We start from the raw sequence: 8,328 nt of genomic DNA on the forward strand, positions 1-8,328 counted from the left end.
TCCTCATTGTAACATTTTTTCTTTCATTAATTGTCAACCAGAGTTGATTGCCATTCCTCTTCCAAAAGAACATCTAAGCCCTGAGCCTGTGGCCATGATTGTCTTTGGTCTAAGAAAGGCGGCCAAATGACCATCCTTTTATTAATAAGCATGCTGGCCTTATTATAAAATGATTAAATTACCTAGAAACTATGTGTCTAGAGCCCTTTTTAATTACCACAAAATTCTGCTTCCAGTTCTTACTTAGCTATGTAAACATGGGCTGGTTACTCAGCCTTTCTGATCTTCAGTTTCATCATTGGTAAAATAAGGACGACGATAACTGCATCTCGCAGGATTGTTGTGAGGTTCAAATGGGATATATTTTTAAGTGCTTGCTAAACCTTAAAGTGTTTTGTAAATGTCTATTATAATTATAGAAATAATTATTATTCTGATAGCAATTATAATTTACACTATAGTTACCATATAAATGGTTAGACTAAGGGGTGGCCAGCTTCCCTAAACTAATTTGGAGTGCATATGCATTTCGACTTGATGTTGAATTTTCTTTTATTTCTTTCCCTGCTTATTTTGCTTGCCGTATTTTCTGCTCTTCATTTGCAGGTGCTGGAGTTGTTTCCTATTGCCTTATGTTTCCAGTTTGGCTTCATCTTGGAAACTATCTTTTCTTTCTGGATCTTCCAGTTCTTCCTGTATGCATGATTAGCCATCAATAATATTTTCTTCTTCTTCGGTAACTCTAACATTCATTCTGATATGCACATCCATACTTTACACATTCACATTTACTCATCTGATTCTTCCTAATTAAAATCCTTTTTAACGGGATGAATTTGGCTTGCATATTGACCACTATAGTACTCATAGCACAGTTTTTTGATTCGAATGATAACAAGCAATCACTGTTTTGCTTGGAATTGCAATTAATGACTCCTTCTGTGTGTTATCACACTGTTTCTAAAATCTATGACTGTGTCACAGTGGTTGCATAGGACTATTATACAGCAAGGTGACCCAGTGAATAGAGTGTTGGGCCTGGAATCAAGAAGTCTTGAGTTCTAATCCTGCCTCAGATACATACTAGCTGCATGATGCTAGGCAAGTCCCTTAACCTCTGCCTGCCTTAGTTTCCTCATCCATAAAATGGTGATAATAGCACCTACTTCCTGGTGTCTCGATAATCAAATGAGATAGATATTATCTCATCTAAGATAATTTTTATAAAGGGCTTGGCACAGACCCTAGCATACAGTCGGTGCTTAATAAATGCATTCCAGGATGTGGCAAACTTGGCCTTTTGATGGTTCCCTGGAAGCACTTTTCCTGCTGCTGCTCAAGGTACCCATGGTCAGATAGGCCAACCTTTATTCCCTCCTGGCTGTGCTTCTGACTTTCTTAAAGTTCAATCCCATGCCCTGGTCCAGTTTCCTTTATCCCCATGTCCCTTTCCACCATGCTGCTTTTCCGTTCTTTTTTGTGTTGTCTCCCTTCAGTAGAATGTAAGCTCCTTGAAGGCAGGGATTTAGTTTTTGCTTGTATTTCTATGCCAAGTGCCAGCATGGTGTGTGATTCATACACACAGTTTACACGCTATTTTAAGGCTCGCTGCCTACTATCACGGGTTCACGACTATTCTCATCCATCTGCCTCTGTTTTGGTGGCAGGAGGACCATGGAAAGGCCTGATAAGTGTTGAGGAGCCAAACCTGAAGGTGTCTTGTCTATACCTCTTAGACTCGCCTGACAGCCAAAATTAGTTGATGGCGCCTTTTACAGAAATTATTCTGATGCAAGTAGTATCAGCAGATCTTGAAGGGTCTTCTGCCTTCATATATTCTGATTGTGGTAAAGTCACCTGCATTTAAAAAAATGAGCAGTTTTCACTAGAATGATTGTTCAATGAGGATTTCTGCCATTAGAAATGCAAAGAAATTATACCAGGTGCTTAGATAGAAAGGATTTCTATCCCAGCTTACTGCCTGAACAGACTCTCCTCCCACTGCCCCATTCCCCACGACCGGCTGTCTTCCCCCACCCCCACTCTTCCCTAGGTCTCAGCTAGTCCTCCTGTGGATAAGTTTTAAATCTGCACAACAAAGAAAAAAAGATTTTGTTTGTCCTTTGTTCTTGAAGAGGACAGTGACATCAGGAAAATGATGACATGACTTGCAGGTGACTTGGATCTGAGTGACGGAAGGCTGTGCAAAGTCACCAGCCTTTCTCCTCCAGAGCTATCCAGGTCCAGTGGCCTGATATTCATCAGGATGACTGGAGATGGCCCAGGATGCAATCACCAGGGGAAAAAAAAGAAATTCACCTTTAAAGGCATGCAATTTGACTCATTTATCTCCTCTGACAGAATGCTTCGTAAGAATTCATTCTAGAATGTATTATTTTCACATGTAGTCTGTTTAAGGAAATAACAAGGGTGGGGAACCTGTGGCCTTGAGGCCACATGTGGCCATTTAGGTCCTTGGGTGTGGCCTTCTGACTGAGTCCAAGTTTCGTCCTTTTATTAAGGGGATTTGTTCTGTGAAGTTTGGATCAGTCAAAGGGCTGCACTTGAGGACCTGGAGGGCCACATGTGGTCTCAAGGCCTCAGGCTCCCCACCCCTGGCACTAATCCAATAACTTGAGTTTCCCTCTCATTGTAATAATACTGCACCTAATCACAACAATAATCCTTTTCATTTAAAAAATGTCTTAGAGTTTACAAAGTGTTTTTAAATAACACTGTAAGGAACACAGGGCAGAAATCACTAGGCTCTTTTGACAGAGGGGGAGAGTACAGCTCAGAGAGGTTAACTTGTTAACATGTCTGAGGTCACGTCTCATAAGTGAGAAGGCGAGGAGGAGTATCAGGGTCCTTTATTTCCCAATCTATTGGTCTTCCATCATTTTTGTTGTGATTGACTCAGGTGTGACTCCATTTGGAGTTTTCTTGGCAAAGATACTGGAGTGTTTTGCCATTTCCTTCTCCAGCTCATTTTAGAGATGAGGAAACTGAGGCAAACAGGGTTAAATGACTTGCCCATGGTCACGCAGTGTGTCTGAGGCCAGATTTGAACTCAGGAAGATGTCTTCCTGACTGCAGGTACAGCACTCTATCCACTGTGCCACCTAGCTGTCCATGTCTTCCACCATATCAAAATTTAGAGATTTGGGAAGTTATAGGTACATAGCCTCACATTTGACATGGCCTGAGAGTATCAATCAAACAAGTGCTTCCTAACCGGGCACTGCGCCAGGTGCTGGGGATACAAGTACAAACAATGAATGATCTCTACTTGCAAGGAAATTGCATTCTAATGGGGGAGACATACATATAAATATATAGGAAGGATAGATATATAATACAAATATATGTAAAGTAATTAAACACAAGATAGTCTGGCACTAGTAGTTGATGGTACCAGAGTTGCATTTTAAAGGAAGAGAGGGATGAAATGAGGTGAAGGCAAGGAAGCTGTGCCTTCCAGTCGTGGGGGACAATCTTCAGGTTCACAAGATTTTATAATGGGAAGAGACCTGACATACCTTGTAAACCAACCTATTCCTGCACAAACTCGATGGTTCAACGGATAGAGCATCAGGCCTGGAGTCAGGGAAGACTCATCTTCCTGAGTTCAAGTCTGGCCTTAGACACTTACCAGCTGTGTGACCCAGGGCAAGTCACTTAACCCTTTTTGTCTCAGTTTCCTCATCTAAAATGAACTGGAGAATGAAACGGCAAACTATTTCCATATCTTTGCTAAAAAAAAGCCCCAAATGGGGTCAGAAAGAGTTGAACATGACCAAAAATGACTGAACAGCAACAATAAAAGTGATGGGGAGCTCACCACCTCCTGAATCAGCTCATTTCACTTTTGGTAGGTCTAATTTTTGGAAATTTTTTCTAAGTCATCTGTTTCTTTTGGGTCTGGACCTGGCATTTCATTAGTGTGAGCAATCCTGAATCAACATTGTGTCTTTAACTCATAGCCTTAGAAAGTTGTCTGGGATACTGAGAAATTAAGTGACTTGCCCAGAGTCATACAGCTAGGATGTATTAGATGCAAGGCTTGAACTTAGGTCTTCCTGACTCCAATGCTGGCCCTCTATTCACTGTGCTACACAGCCTCTATGGTAAAATTGAAATTTTGAAGGTCTGATGATTTTTATAAATTATTTACAAAGAAGATTTGGAAATTGAGGGAATGCCCATCAATTGGGGAATGTCTGAACAAGTTGTGGTATATGAATGTAATGGAATGCTATTGTGTCATAAGAAATGATGAGCAGGCAAATTTCAGAAAAATCTGGAAAGACTTCTATGAACTGATGCAAAGTGAAATGAACAGAACCAGGAGAACATTGTACGCAGTAACAGCAGCATTGCAATGATCCACTATGAATGACTTTTTTCAGCAATACAATAATCTAAGACAATTCCAAAGGACTTGTGACGGAAAAGGCTATCCACATTCAGAGAAAGAACTGATGGAGTCTGAATGTAGATCAAAGCGTACTATTTTCACTTTCTTTATTTTGTGTGTGTGTATGTGTGTGTGTGTGTGTGTGTATGTGTGTGTTTTTTTGGTTTGTTTCTTCTTTCACAACATGACTAATATGAAAATATGTTTTACAAGATTGCATGTATATACCCTATATTAAATTGCTCACCATTTTAGGGAAGGAGGAGAGAGGAAGGGAAACAAATTTGGAACTCAAAATTAAAAAAAATGAATGCTAAATATTGTCTTTACATGTAATTGGGAAAAAACAAAACACTATTGTAAAAAATAAACTATTTCAAAGCTGCTATATAACTACAATTTCTCCAGTAGTCTTGGGGCTCAAAAAGGCAGGCCTGATCCTTAACATTGTGTCTCTCTCCTAGACATCATTCAGCTGTTAGTTGATGCCCTTTTTCTTTTGGCCCAAGAACTGAGATATTAGATTTCTCAGTCTGTCACTGGGACTTCCTGATATTGAGCAAAGAAACAATCCTTCCCAACCCCATATCTGTTTGCTTTCTTCATTTGTAGTAAAGCAGATACACTTTCCATGTTTTTCTTCTAGAAATCCGAGACTGGGCAAACAAGGAGGTGGTAATGCTCCCTGGTCTGAACAATACAAAGCCCTGTTGTGCTCTGTAGCTTCCAGTAAGCATACTTTTTTTTTGGCTGAGTTCAATCATCACTAGATGTTGGAATGTGAGCCCCGATTTTTATTTTCTTTTTAAAAAGTTTGTTGAGACAAACAGAACTAGAACTAGAACTTTTCTTGGAAAAAGAAGGAATAAAGGAGAAGGGATGTGGGAAGAAGTCATTTTTTCCCTTCCTAATAGAGACACAGATTACCCCCATTCAAGTAGATGGTTCTATAATGAAAATATAGTCTTATGTATTAGAGGGAGTAAGGCAGCAAAGGATATCAGGGTTCTTCCTTTGTTCGCACCTTTTGTAGGTAAACATTCTCTTATTTATCTGTTTTAACTACTGTTCAACAAGAGGCTAATGTCCAACATTGGCCTTCATGGATAAAGTTCAATGTATTACCCTCTTCCCTCCCCCCGCCCCTGCTATAGTATGATCTCATATGTACAGGTACAGCACCTCCATGCCTTCTCATCCTATGTGATTTTTGGCCACTTTCTTCCATTCTTCCTTTATAGGTTCACAGGAAGCTTAAAATCTCAAATATGGCAAAGCTGGGATTGTGTGGCCTTATCAGCAGCCATCCCCTTGAGAAGCAGTTAGCCTAAGGCTTTCTTATCCACATTAGGGATGCCACTGACACTGGTGGAAAATTTGCTGGCAAAGCAAGGACTCTGTGTGTTGATATGTAAGACTGGGAAACTTGAGGAAACCCATTTCTGCAATGTTTGGATTTCATCTCCTATAGGTCCACCTGCGTGAATTTATGGGCCTTCTTCTGGTCCAGAGTCTCTGCCAGGGTTCTAAAGGGGATGGTCTGGGCTCAGTGTTCTCAGGAGAGAAAGTTTTCTTGGGAAAATGAGATAGTATGTGTCTGTCTAGGGAACCTTTGATGGTTTTCTGGGGAGGAAGTGACATGATCCAGTGAGCGCTTTGGGTAGATTAGTCTGATAGCAGGGAGGCAGGATGAATTAAACTCTTTCCTTAACTTCCTTGGTATATAGTAGGTGCTTAATAAATGTTTATTAACCTAAATTGAGACTCTGGAGGCGATAAGACTAATTAGGGACTATTGAAATAATAGCAGCCAAAGGTGCCTCAAAGTATTTTATAAAGCAGTAATCATAAAAAAAGCAGTAATCATCAAAATGATTTGATATTGGTTAATTTTTTTAAAAAGCATTTCAATGTAACAGAATAGATAAGCAAGAAATAGAAGTAATAAAAATGATAGCCCATTGTTGGGAAGAAGGACTTACTTTTTGACACGAACTGTTGGCAAATTTAGGATGCACTTTGGCAGAAATTAGACAAGTATCTTACATCGAGTGGAAGAATAAGCTCAAGACTAGAAAATGTCACATAAAAATTAGAAGAGAAAAGATGTATCTTCTGCAGTTATGACTGGAGGTGGAGTGTGGGTGGGGGACAATACTTAGCCAAGCGAGAGATGGAGGAAATCATAGAAGGCAAAATGGGCAATCCTGAATATATCAAAAAGTTTTTGCAAGAACAAAATGATTGAAAATGGAATAAGAAGATAAATTTGTATTAGTTGTAACAAATGTCACTTATAAAAGTCTGATGTCCAAGTTATATAGGGAATCTATCCAAATATATAGCATCAAAAGCCATTTTCAGTAGACAAGTGAACAAAGGATGTGAACAAAAGCTTTTTGAAAGCTTTATAAATGATAATTCCGAATCACTAGTAGTAAGAGAAACACATTGCATACCCTGAAAATTGGCAAAGAGGACAATGGGAACAGTCAGTGTGGTAGGGACCGTGAGAGGATAGTGTGTCTGTCATACTGAAGATATACTGATACACTGTTAGAGGAGACGTGAGAACAATTTGGAATTATGCCAAAAAACTAACTAATTTGTCTCTACTATTGCACGGGGCGAACGCCACCCTTGAGGAAGTAAAAGACAGAAAGAAAGGTTGTAGAATAGACCTCTGTTCACTTGTGTAAAAATGTTGTGGAATACTACTGTACGATATGAAATCATGAATATGAGAGCTCAGAGAAATGTGAGAAGATTTATAAGAACTGAGGTAGAGTGAAATGAATAGAACTACATAGAAAGAATAATAAAATGAAACAGAAAATAAATACAATAAGCAATCATGAATGATGCCATAAACAGTGACAACAGCGAGGTAAATAAAAAGATTACCAAAAGGAAGCCAAATTCTGTATGTGGTAGACTGAGCCAGGCTGAGGCCGGTGCTCTGGTGATTTCGGTCTGATATTAGAATGAGCTGAAACCCTCATTAGTCGTCCAGCTGGGTGGATAAAGCACTATACCCAGAGCTCAAATCTGGTCTCAGAACCTGGCTCGCTGTGTGCAACCCTGGACAAACCATCTAAACTCCTTGTGTCTTAGTTTCTTCATCTAAGAAGTGAGGATGATAATAGCACCTGCCTCCTAGGGTCGTTGTGAGGACAAAATGAGATAACATTTGTAAAATGTTTCGCAACTCTTAAAATGCTCCATCAAAATGATCATCATTTTTGCCATCATAACTGTTACTCAGTGAGAGTTCACAAAAAGATTTGCTTAACCACAGCATAGAAAGATACTAATATAGCACCTTATTTAGATCTCCCTGATCTCCATATGGAAACATATGCAGGGTTGGGTGAGGTGCCTCTTGCTGGGCTTTGGGACATCTGCCAAACCTGAAGGACTCTAACTCCCTGTGAGCCTTTTACAGCCTTGGGTGATCAGGAAGCCATAGTCAATACTGCTTGAGGCCATTAAAAAACCACATCAACAGTTAGGTGGCTTGAACCTTACTTAACTCAGCCAGTCATTAGGGACGGTTTCCTTGGCTTTAGGAGAAAAAGACTAATCTATATAAGGAGGAGAGGAAGTCTAGCCTGTCAACATTGAGTAATTAAAAAATAAACGATAAGCCCAGAGAACAGATAATGAAATCTGTCTCCTAGCTCATGGCACCTGGTCATTGTATCAAATATTTTTACTTGCTTTATTTTGTTATAAGGGAGGAAAGGGCTCCATTTTGTGAAGGGACAGTTGGGCGTGGATTTTTTTCCCCTCAGAAATGACTGTACATAACTACAAAAGGCATCAAGAAAACACATTTCAAAACAAATAGGCTAACTGGAGGAAAAAGGATTAATGAGAACCTGAACTCATGTCAAGAATCTAGCTCCTAG

The sequence above is a fragment of the Trichosurus vulpecula genome, chromosome 1 (genome assembly GCF_011100635.1).
Source record: "Trichosurus vulpecula isolate mTriVul1 chromosome 1, mTriVul1.pri, whole genome shotgun sequence".
Classification (NCBI taxonomy): domain Eukaryota; kingdom Metazoa; phylum Chordata; class Mammalia; order Diprotodontia; family Phalangeridae; genus Trichosurus; species Trichosurus vulpecula.